Source organism: Neovison vison, chromosome X (assembly GCF_020171115.1).
Source record: "Neovison vison isolate M4711 chromosome X, ASM_NN_V1, whole genome shotgun sequence".
Classification (NCBI taxonomy): Eukaryota; Metazoa; Chordata; class Mammalia; order Carnivora; family Mustelidae; genus Neogale; species Neogale vison.
This window is the reverse complement of record NC_058105.1, coordinates 66073906-66086829: the sequence shown is the minus strand read 5'-3', so window position 1 is coordinate 66086829 and position 12924 is coordinate 66073906.

The window sequence follows — 12924 nt, the reverse complement described above, 5'->3', positions numbered from 1 at the left end:
AATCTTTGACAAAGCAGGAAAGAATATCCAATGGAAAAAAGACAGTCTCTTCAAGAAATGATGTTGGGAAAATTGTACAGCCACATGTAGAAAAATGAAACTGGACCATTTTCTTACCACACAAAAATAAACTCTAAATAGTTGAAGACCTAAATGTGAGACAGGAATCCATCAAAATCCTAGAGGATAACACAGGCAGTAATCTCTCTGACATCGGCCATAGCAACAAACATCCTTATTAGATGGGTCTCCTGAGGCAAGGGAAACAAAAGCAAAAATAAACTATTAGTACTACATCAAAAAAAAGCTTCGGGGCACCTGGGTGGCTCAGTGGGTTAAGCCTCTGCCTTCGGCTCAGTTCGTGATCTCAGGGTCCTGGGATCGAGCCCCATGTCGGGCTCTCTGCTCAGCGGGGAGCCTGCTTCCCCCTCTCTCTGTGCCTGCCTCTCTGCCTACCTGTGATCTCTCTCTCTATGTCAAATAAATCTTTAAAAAAAAAAAAGCTTCTACACAGTGATGGAAATAATCAAGAAAACTAAAAGGCAACCTTTGAAATGGGAGGAGATATTTGCAAATGACATATCTTATAGAGTATCCAAAATACATAAAGAACTTTAATTTTTTATTTTTTGTTTTGTTTTTTCAGTGTTCCAAGATTCATTGTTTATGTGCCACACCCAGTGCTCCATGCAGTATGTGTCCTACTTAATACCCACCACCAGGCTCACCCATGCCCCAACCCCCTCCCCTCTAAAACCCTCAGTTTGTTTCTCAAAGTCCACAGTCTCTCATGGCTCATATCCTCCTCCGATTTTCCCCAATTCACTTTTCCTTTCCTTCTCCTAATGTCCTCCAAGTTACTCCTTATGTTCCACAAGTAAGTGAAACCATATGATAATTGACTTTCTCTGTTTGAATTATTTCACTCAGCATAAACTCCTCCAGTCCCATCCATGTTGATACAAAAGTTGGGTATTCACCCTTTCTGATGGCTGAGTAATATTCCATTGTATATATAGAGCACATCTTCTTTATCCATTTGCCTGTTGAAGGGCATCTTGGCTCCTTCCACAGTTTGGCAATTGTGGACATTGAACTTTTAAAACTCAGCTGGATGGTGGGCATTAAGGAGGGCACGTGATGTGAAGAGGAATGGTTGTTATACACAACTGATGAATTACCGAACTCTGCATCAGAAACTAATGATGTACAATATGCTGGCTAATCAAATTTAAATTTTAAAAAATTCAGCACACAAAACACAAATAATCCACTTGGAAAATGGGCAGAAAATATGGATAGACATCCATACCGATGGCCAATAGACACATGAAAAGATGTTCTACATCACTGCTCATCAGGGAAATACAAGTCAAAACTACAATGGGATGTCACGTCACACCTGTTGGGATGGCTAAAGTTAACAACACAGAAAATGACAGGTGTTGGCAAGGATGTGGAGAAAGAGGAACCCTCTTGCACTGTTGGTGGGAATGCAAACTGGTGCATCTACTGTGGAAAGTAGTATAGAGGTTCCTCCAAGAGTTAAAAGTAGACCTAAGCTTATGATCCAGGAATTTCAGTACTAGGTATTTACACAAAGGATACAATAATACTAATTGGAAAGGAAACATGCACCCGGGGGCTTATCAATACCAACAGTAGCCAAATTATGGAAACAGTCTGAGTATCCATGAATGGATAAAGAAGATGTGGTGTATCTATTTAATGGATTACCCCATTAAAGTAAAGCCATAAAAATGAATGAAATTTTGCCATTTGCAACAGCATAGATGGAGCTATAGAGTCTGATCCTAAGTGAAATACATCAGTCAGAGAAGGACAGAGCACATATGTTTTCACTCTTAAGTGGAATTTAAGAAACAAAACAAACGAGCAAAGGGAAAAAAGTGAGAGAGATGATCCAAGAAACAGACTCTTAACTATAGAGAAGAAACTGCTGGTTATCAGACAGGAGGTGGGTGGAGGGATGGGTTACATAGGTGATAGAGATTAAAGTGTACACTTATCATGATTAACACCGAGTAATGTATAGAATTGTTGAATCACTATATTGTATACCTGAAATTAATGTAACTCTGGGTGTTAACTACCTTGGAATTAAAATTTTAAATTTAATTCTAAAAAAATTTTAAAAGACACCACAAGAAATCTATAGATTGATATTCCTTATGAGAAGAGAATGCAAAAAAGCATCAATAACAAGTACCAAATAAAACAAGTACAAGTAACCAAATAAAACAACATCAAAAGGAATATAGACTGTGACCAGCTGAGATTTATCTCAGGAATGCAAGTGTGGTTCAATATATAAAAATAAGTGTACTTCACCACATTAGTAGACTGAAGGGAAAAAAATGCATGGCCATCTCAATAGATGGCCTGATAAAAACATTCAACAACCTAGGAATAGAATGGAACTTCTTCAACATGATAAGGGGGCATTTATGAGAAATGTACAGCTAACATTATACTCAATGGTAAAAGACTGAACTCTTTCCCTTATGAACAAGAAAAGCACAAGGATGCCTGCTTTCATTACTACTATTCAACATTGACTGGAAATTCTAGCCAGTTTAAATAGACAAGAAAAAGAGATAAAGAACATCCAAATTCAAAAGAAGAAATAAAATTATCTCTATTTTCAGATGACATGCTCCTATGTAGAGAAAAATCCCATAAAGTCCATGAGAAGGCTACTACAGTCAATAAGTGAATTCAGCAAAGTTGCAGAATACAAAATCAGGACACAAATATCAGTTGTACCATTATACACTTGTAATGAACAACCTAAAAGGAAATTAATCTCTTCCAGTCCCATCCATGTTGATGCAAAAGTTAGGATCATTTCTGATGGCTGAGTAGTATGGATGGAACTAGAGGAGATTATGCTGAGTGAAATAAGTCAAACAGAGAAAGTCAATTATCATATGGTTTCATTTACTTGTGGAATATGGAGGACACTAGGAGAAGGAAGGGGAAAATGAAGGGGGGAAAATCAGACGGGGAGACAAACCATGAGAGGCTGTGGACTCCGAGAAACAAACCAAGGGTTTTAGAGGAGAGGGGGGTTAGGGAAATGGGTTGGTCCAGTGATGGGTATTAAGTAGGGCATGTATTGCATGGAGCACTGGGTGTTGTACGTAAACAATGAATCTTGGAACACTACATCAAAAACTAATGACATACTGTATGGTGACCAACATAACATAATAAAAAATAATTTAAAAATAAAATAAAAGGAAATTAAGAAAGCAATTCCATTTATAACAACATCAACATGAACAAAATACCCAGGAATAAACTTAAGGAAAGAGGTGAAAGATTTGTACACTGAAAACTACCAAACTTTGCTGAGAGTAATAAATGAATGAAAATGCATCCGATGTTCATGCGTTATGAGACTCATTATTGGTAAAAGGTGTCAGAACTACCCAAAGCCATCTACAGATTCAATGCAATCACTATCAACATTCCAATAGGCTTCTTTGAAGAAATGGAAAGCTGCTCCTGAAATTCATATGGAAATACAATAAGCCCAAATACCCAAAACAATCTTGAAAAAGAACAAAGTTGAAGGACTCATACTTCCTGATTTCAAAACTTACAAAACTACAGCAATCAAAATAGTGCAGTAATGCATAGAAATAGATATATAAATAAATGAGAAAAATGAGAGTCCAGCAATAAATCCATATATATATGGCTAATTGATTATCAGTGTGGATGCCTAGTCCATTCAATGGAGGAAGAAATAGTGTTAGCAAAACTCATCTATTGTGACTTTAAATTTAGCAATCTATTCTTACACATGACACCAAAAGCACAATCAACAAAAGAAAAAAAATAACTGGACTTCATTAAAAGCTAAAGACTTTGTGCATCAAAGAACATTATCAAGAAAATGAAAATACAGTGGTCTAAGAAGGTGACATAGGAAGGCTCTGAACTCACCGGCTTCCACAGACAATTTGAAGCTATACATACACACAGAGCAATTCCTCCTGAAGAACTGAGGGCTGTTTGAATAGCTTCTGCCACACTCAAAAACAAAAACAAAAACAAAAACAAAAAAAAATAAAGAAAGAAAAAGATACAGGGGAAGGACCAAGATTACAGAGGAGTAGGACACCTAAATATCATTGGGTCCCAGGAATTCAGCTGGATAGTTATCAAACTATTCTGAATACCCACAAAATCAACAGGAGATTGAAGAGAAGAATAGCAACAATTCTATCAAAAGAAAAGCAACCATTTTCTGGAAGATAAGATGTGTGGAGAAGTGAATCCGAGGCAATAAATGGGAAGATAAACTGTGGGGGGAGGGGCCGGCTCCCAGCAAGAAGTACAGCAGCAGAGCACAAAATCAGAACTTTTAGAAGTCTGCTCCACTGAGAAATGTCGCTTCAGAGGCTAAGCTGGGGTTGGAGCCCTCACAGGGGCAGTGTCGTCTCAGGTCCCCTGGCGTCACAAAAAGACCAGTGGTGTCTGAGTGTGGCAGAGCTCTCAGGTATCAGAGTGAGAAGGCCAGCTGCAGAGATGGAGCTGAGGAGTGTGCTCTCAGCTTGCAGTTACCTTAAACCATAATATGTGGCACAGTTGGGCCACTCTTCTCCCAGGAGGGACCCCACAAGTGGCAGACCCAGGGATACTCACCTTCCTCCTCCAGCAGGAGTGGCGGAGGAGCATGCTACAGGAATCTGCTGGGTTTGGAGACTCCAAATGGGGTCATGCGCCAGAGATAGAAACACTCAGTCACAGGCCAGGTGAGCACAGAATGTGGCCAGAGACCAGGGAAACGGGAGTGATTGACTGCTTTTCTCCGAGACCACACTGAGGAGAGGGACCCTGAGCTCTCAGCTCCTCTACAGCTGGAGATTAGGATGCCACCATCTTCATTCTCCTCCTCCAAAGCTGTATGGAAAGTGTTCAGGGAACAAAAGCTACAAGAGCAAAACCGAGCAGATTACTTAGCCTGCCCTCTGGCAAGGGCAGTGCAATTCCACCTCAGGCAAAGACATTTGAGAATCACTGCATCAGGCCCTTCCTCAGAAGATCAGCAAGAACATCCAGCAAAAACCAAGTTCACCAATCAATGAGAACTGCAAAACTAAAGAGCTGCAGGAATACAGCCCATAGAATTCATAGCTTTTTTCCCATGATTCTTCAGTCTTTGAAACAAATTTTTTCAATTTTATTTTTTTCTTAATCTATTTTTTAATTTTTCCTCTTTCCGATTTAACCTTGTTTAATATTTTTATCTTATCAATACCTTTTTAAAAATCTTTTAAAAATTTTCATTGTTATAGTCATATTCTATCACTTCATTGTATTTAATCTTAGTTTTTGTATACATATATTTTTCTTTCTTCAAAATTCTGGGATACAGTTTCTTCTAACAGGTAAAAATATACCCAAAATCTAGCATATGGCTTTGTTCTAGTCTCCAGCCTGATCAAACTCTCTCCTTTATCCTCCCTCTTTTTTCAAACAACTTCTTATCACTTCCGTTTTTAAAATCTTCTTAAATTTTCATCTTTACACTCATATTCCATCTCTTCATTGTGTTTATCCTTATTTTTGTGTGTATATATATATATAAGTTTTTCCTTCCTTAACATTTTGGGAGTCAGTTTACTCTAATGACCAAAATACACCCAAAATCAAGTGTGTGGCTCTTTTCTATTCACCTCTCTCTCTCTCTCTCTCTATCTATCTATCTATATATACACACTCTAAATATATATATTTTTTTCTATTTCTAATTTTATATATATATATTTTTTTTTTCTCCTTTCTTCTCCTGGTTTTGGGTGTCTTCTGATTTGATTAATGTATATTTCTCTGGGGTAGTTGCTACCATTTTAATATTTCATTCTGTCATTCATCTATTCTCATCTGGATAAAATGACAAGGCAGAAAGACTCACCTGAAACAGAACAAGACACAGTACCAATGGCTAGGGACCTAATCAATATGGATAATATAGTAAAATGTCAGAACCAGAGTTCAGAATGAGGATTATCAAGATGCTACCTGGGCTTGAAGAAACCATGGAAGATACCAGAGAATCCTTTTCAGGAGAAATAAAATCCCTTTATGGAGAAATGAAGAAACTAAAGTCTGAACAAGTCAAAATAAAAAAGCTATTAGTGAGGTGCAATAAAAAATGGAGGCTCTTACTACTAGGAAAAATGAGGCAGAAGAGACAATTAGTGATATAGAAGACCAAATGATGGAGAATAAAGAAGCTGAGAAAAAGAGAGATAAACAACTTCCGGCTCACAAGGGGAGAATTCGAGAGGTAAGTGATACCATAAGATGAAACAATATTAGAATAATTGATCCCAGAATAAGAAGAAAGAGAGAGGGTGGCAGAATGTATATTGGAGCAAATTATAGCAGAGAACTTCCACAATTTGGGGAAGGAAACAAACATCAAAATCCAGGAATCTCAGAAAATCCCCCTCAAAATCAATAAAAATAGGTTAACATCCCATCATTTAATAGTGAAACTTACAAGTCTCAGAGACAAAAAGAAAATCCTGAAAGCAGCTCAAGACAAGACATCTGTAACCTACAATGGTAGAAATATTGGGCTGGGAGCAGACCTATCCACAGAGACCTGACAAGCCAGAAAAGACTGGAATGATATATTCAGAGAACTAAATTAATAAAATATGCAGACAAGAATACTATATCCAGCTAGGCTGTCATTGAAAATAGAAGGAAAGATAAAAAGCTTCCAGGAAAAACAAAAACTCAAAGAATTAGTAAACACCAAACCAGCTCTACAGGAAATACTGAAAGGGGTCCTCCAAGTAAAGAGAGAGCCTTAAAAGAACAAACCAGAAAGGAACAGACACAATATACAGTAATAGTCACCTTAGAGGCAATATAATGGCACTAAATTCATATCTTTTAATAGTTACTCTGAATGTAAATGGGCTAAATGTCCCTATCAAAAGATGTAGGGTATCAGAATGGATGAAAAACCAAAACCCATCTATATGCTGCCTGCAAGAAACTCATTTTAGATCCAAATACACCTCCAGATTTAAAGTGAGGGGGTGGAAAACAACTTACCATGCTAATGGACATCAAAAGCAAGGTGGGGTGGCAATCCTTATATCAGATAAATTAGATTTTAAGCAAAAGACTATAATAAGAGTTGAAGAAGGAAACTATTTCATACTTAAAGGGTCTGACCAACAAGAAGATCTAATAATTTTGAATATCTATGCCCCTAACAAGGGAGCAGACAATTATATAAACCAATAAATAACAAAATCAAAGAAACACATTGACAATAATACAACAGTAGTAGGTGACTTTAACACTTCCCTCACTGAAATGGACAGATCATCCAAGCAAAAGATCAACAAGGAAATAAAGGCTTTAAATGACACACTGGGCCAGATGGACATCACATATATATTCAGAACATTCCATCCAAAAGCAACAGAATACACATTCTTCTCTAGTGCACATGGAACATTCTCCAGACTATATCACATCCTGGGTCACAAATCAGGTCTCAACCAGTACCAAAAGATTGGGATCATTCCCTGCATATTTTCAGACCACAATGCTTTGAAACTAGAACTCAGCCACAAGAGGAAAGTTGGAAAGAACTCAAACACATGGAGACTAAAGAGCATCCTACTAAAGAATGAATGGGTCCACCAGGAAATTAAAGAAGAATTTTTTAAAATTCATGGAAACAAATTAATATGAAAATACAACTGTTCAACACCTTTGGGACACAGCAAAGGTGATCCTGTGAGGAGAGTACAAAGGAATGTAAGCCTTCCTCGAGAAACAAGAAAGATTTCAAGCACACAACCTAATGCTACACCCAGAGGAGCTGGAGAAAGAATAGCAAAGAAAATATAAACCCAGCAGAAGAGAAATAATAAAGATCAGAGTAGAAATCAATGAAATATAAACAAAACAAAAACAAACCAGTAGAACAGATCAACAAAACTAGGAGGTGGTTGTTTGAAAGAATTAATAAGATGGATAAACCCCTGGCCAGACTTCTCAAAAAGAAAGGAGAAAGGACCCAAATTAATAAAATCATGAGTGAAAGAGAAGAGATCACAACCAACATCAAAGAAACACAAACAAGTAAAGAACATATTATGAGCAACTATACACCAGCAAAGTTGACAATCTGGAAGAAATGGAGGCATTCCTAGAGACGTATAAACTACCAAAACTGAACCAGGAAGAAATAGAAAACCCAAACAGACCCATAACCAGTAAGGAGATTGAAACAGTCATCAAAAATATCCCAACAAACAAGAGCCCAGGGCCAGACAACTTCCCAGGGGACTTCTACCAAACTTTTAAGGAAGAATGAATTCCTATTCTCCTAAAACTGTTCCAAAAAATAGAAAGGGAAGGAAAACTTCCAAACTCGTTTTATGAGGCCAGCATCACCTTGATCCCAAAACCAGACAAAGATCCCATCAAAAAGGAGAATTACAGGACAATATCCCTGATGAACATGGATGCAAATATCCTCATCAAAATACTAGCCAACAGAATCCAACAGTACATTAAAAGGATTATTCAGCATGACAAAGTGCGATTTATTCTGGAGCTGCAAGTTTGGCTCAACATCTGCAGATCAATCAATGTGATACAATATGTTAATAAAAGAACAAGAACCATATGATACTCTGAATGGACACTGAAAAGGCTTTTGACAAAGTACAGCATCCTTTCTTGATCAAAACTCTTCAAAGTGTAGGGATGGAGGGTACATACCTCAATATCATGAAAGGCATCTATGAAATACTAACAGCAAATATCATTCTCAATGGGGAAAAACTGAGAGCTTTTCCCCTAAGGTCAGGAACAAAGCAGGGCTGTCCACTATCACCATTGCTATTCAACATAGCACTAGAAGTCCTAGCCTCAGCAATAGGACAACAAAAATAAATAAAAGGCATCTGCGGTGGCAAAGAAGTCAAACTCTCACTCTTTGCAGATGATATGATACTTTACGTGGAAAATCCCAAAGACTCCACTCCAAAACTGCTAGAACTCACAGAGGAATTCAGTAAACTGTCAGGATATAAAATCCATGCACAGAAATCTGTTGCATTTCTATACACCAACAGCAAGACAGAAGAAAGGAAATTAAGGAGTCAATCCCATTTACAATTGTACCCAAAAGCTTAAGATACCTAGGAATAAACCTAACCAAAGAGGCAAAGAATCTGTACTCAGAAAACTACTACATACTCGTGAAAGAAATTGAGGAAGACACAAAGAAATGGGAAAATGTTCCATGCTCCTGGATTGGAAGAACAAATATTTTGAAAATGTCTATGGTACCCAGAGCAATCTATATATGTTTAAATTTAATTTTATTTTTTTCAGTGTTCCAAGATTCATTGTTTATGCACCATAGCCAGTGCTCCCTGCGATAGGTGCCCTCCTTAATACCCACTATTAGGCTCACCCAACCCCCACCCCCTCCTCTCCAAAACCTTCATTTTGTTTCTCAGAGTCCACAGTCTCTCATGGTTCATCTCCCCCTCCAATTTCTGCCAACACATTTCTCCTCTCCTTCTCCCAATGTCCTCCATGGCATTACTTATGCTCCACAAGCAAGTGAAACCATATGATAACTGACTCTCTATGCTTGACTTATTTCACTCAGCAATCAGCACATTTAATGCAATCTCTATCAAAATACCATCAATTGTTTTCAAGGAAATAGAACACATAATCCTAAAATTTATACGGAACCAGAAAAGACTCTGAATAGCCAGAAGAATCTTAAAAAAGAAAATCTTCACTGAAAGCATCACAATTTCAGACTTTGAGCTCTATTACAAAGCTGTAATCATCAAGACAGCATTGTACTGGCACAAAAACAGACACATAGATCAATGGAACAGAATAAAGGGCCCAGAAATGAACTCTCAACTCTATGGTCAACTGATCCTCGACAAATCAGGAAAGAATGTCCAATGGAAAAAAAGACAGCCTCTTCAACAAATGGTGTTGGGAAAATTGGACAGCCACATGCAGAGTAATAAAACTGGACCATTTCCTTACACCACACACAAAAATAGACTCAAAATGGATGAAAGACCTCCATGTGAGATAGGAATCCATCAAAATTCTTGAGGAGAACACAGGCAGCAACCTTTTCAACCTCAGCCACAGCAACTTCCTCTTACCAAAGGCAAGGGAAGCAAGGGCAAAATGAACTTTTGGGACTTCATCAATATAAAACGCTTTTGTGGGGTGCCTAGGTGGCTCAGTTGTTTAAGCAGCTGCCTTCGGCTTAGGTCATGATCCCAGGGTCCTGGGATCAAGCCCCACATTGGGCTCCCTGCTCAGTGGAGAGCCTGCTTCTCCCTTTCCCTCTGCCTGTTACTCTGCCTACTTGTACTCTCTATCTCTGTGTCAAATAAATAAAACCTTTTTAAAAAATGAAAGACTGTTGCATAGCAAAGGAAACAGTCAAGAAAACCAAAAGACAACTAACAGAATAGGAGAAGATATTCACAAATGACATATCAGATCAAGGGCTAATATCCAAAATCTATAATGAACTTATCAAACTCAAGACCCAAAGAACAAATAATCCAAATAAGAAATGGGAAGAAGAAATGAACAGACATTTCTGCAAAGAAGACATCCACATGGCCAACAGGCAAATGAAAAAGTTCTGAACATCACTCAGCATCAGGAAAATACAAATCAAAACCACAGTGAGATACTACCTCACACCAGTCAGCATGGCTAAAATTAACCAGCCAGGAAACAACAGATGTTGGCAAGGATGTGGAGGAAGGGGAACCCTCCTACACAGTTGGTGGAAATGCAAGCTGCTGCAGCCACTCTGAAAAACAGTATGGAGGTTCCTCAAAAAGTTAAAAATAGAGCTACCCTATGACTCAGAAATTGCACTACTGGGTATCTACTCTGAAGATATAAATGTATTGATCTAAAGGGGCATATGGACCCAAATGTTTATAGCTGCAATGTCCACAATAGCCAAACTATGAAAAGAGCCTAGATGCCCATCCACAGATGATATGATAAAGAAGTGGTATATATATACACACATATACATACAGTGGAATACTATGCAGCCTTCAAAAATGAACTCTTCCCATTTGCAACAATGTGGATGGAACTAGAGGGTATTATGATAAACAAAATAAGTCAATCAGAGAAAAAGAACTATCATATGATCTCTTTGGTATGAGGAATTTAAGAGGCAAAGCGGGGTTAATGGGGGGAAGGGTGGGGAAATGAAACAAGATGCGACCAGGGAGGGAGACAAACCAGAAGAGACACTTCATTTCATGAAATAAACAGGGCTCCTGGGGGTGAGGGAGGTGGGAAAGTTAGGGTGATATATTGGAAATTGGGGAGGGTATGTGCTATGGTGAGCGCTGTGAATTGTGTAAGACTGATGAATCACAGATCTGTACCCCTGAAACAAATAACACATTATATGTTAATTTAAAAAAATACAGGGGCCTCCTAGAGAAGGGTAGGAAACACAGCAACAAGGGGATCTTCATCCTCATTGCAGCAACTTGCAGTATGGAGAGATATCACTGAGGGACCTATGCAGAGAGTTGTACACCCTGAGGTGCACATAAAAAGCAGTTTAAAAATTAACTAAAGAGTAAGTGAAGAAAATCGATTTACTAAATCTAGAACATCTGTCAAATTGGCAAGGAACTGTTGGAACTCTCTCTGGTGTCAGAGGCACCAGTTAGTGACATTTTTATATTCCCCCGTATCTTAATAGTATGGATGGAGGGAGGGTCTAGGCTTATTAAACCTTCCTACTAGGGATGCTTTAGCTCACCCTGGGCCCCTGAACCACACCAATTCCAGCCATCCCCCGAAGTGGCCATAGCACAGCACAAAGTGGGCATCCAACACACAACACCCCCAGCTCTAGCCAACCTTCCAAGGGAGCCCCATGCAACACATTCTGGAACCCTCCTTAGCATATGCCCAATCCAACCATCCCAGCAACATGACCCCAGCACAGCACAACCCAGAACACCCCTCACCCATGCCCATCTCAGCTCCAGGTGTCCCTTCAAGGTGACCTCAGCATGGCATACTCTGGGACTCTCCAAGCCAGCTCACTCCAGCCCCAGCTGTCCTGCCAAAGCATCCATAATGCCATACATGTCAAGACCACCTGATCTGCACCAGATCTGGCCACCCAATCAAGATACAATGGCATGTCTCAGAACACCCCCTCCGCACTCATGCCTACTGCAGCTCCAGCCATCACATTAAGGTGGCTCCAGTGCGTAATTCTACAGGACTCCTCTGCCTATTCCTACTCCAGCTTCAGCTCCAGCTGTCCCACCAAAACCACCAGGCACATGCAGTATACACAGTGGATATTCCTATACAAGACAATTTCTTCAAGACTAGGAAAGGTAGCTGCTCTGCCTAATTCATAGAAACAAACACAGAAAGTAAAACAAAATAAGGAGATAGAGGAATATGTTTCAGAAGAAAGAGTAAGATAAAACCCTAGGAAAAAACCCTAGTGAAAGAGAGATAAGTAATTTTCTTGATAAAGGGTTCACAGTAAAGTCATAAAGATGCTCACTGAACTCGGAAGGATAGAGGAACACAGTAAGAATATCAATAAAGAGTTTTTTTAAATATAATAATGAACCTATCAGAGCTGAAGAATATAATAACTGAAATGAACTATAAGGAATCGACAGTACATAGAATGATAGAGAAGAACAGATCAGTGATCTGTAAGACATAATAGTGAAAATCACACAATGAGAACAAGAAAAAAAGAATTTTTTTTAAAATGAGGATGGGATGCCTGGGTTGCTCAGTCAGGTAAGCATTCAACTCTTGATTTTGGCTTAGAGT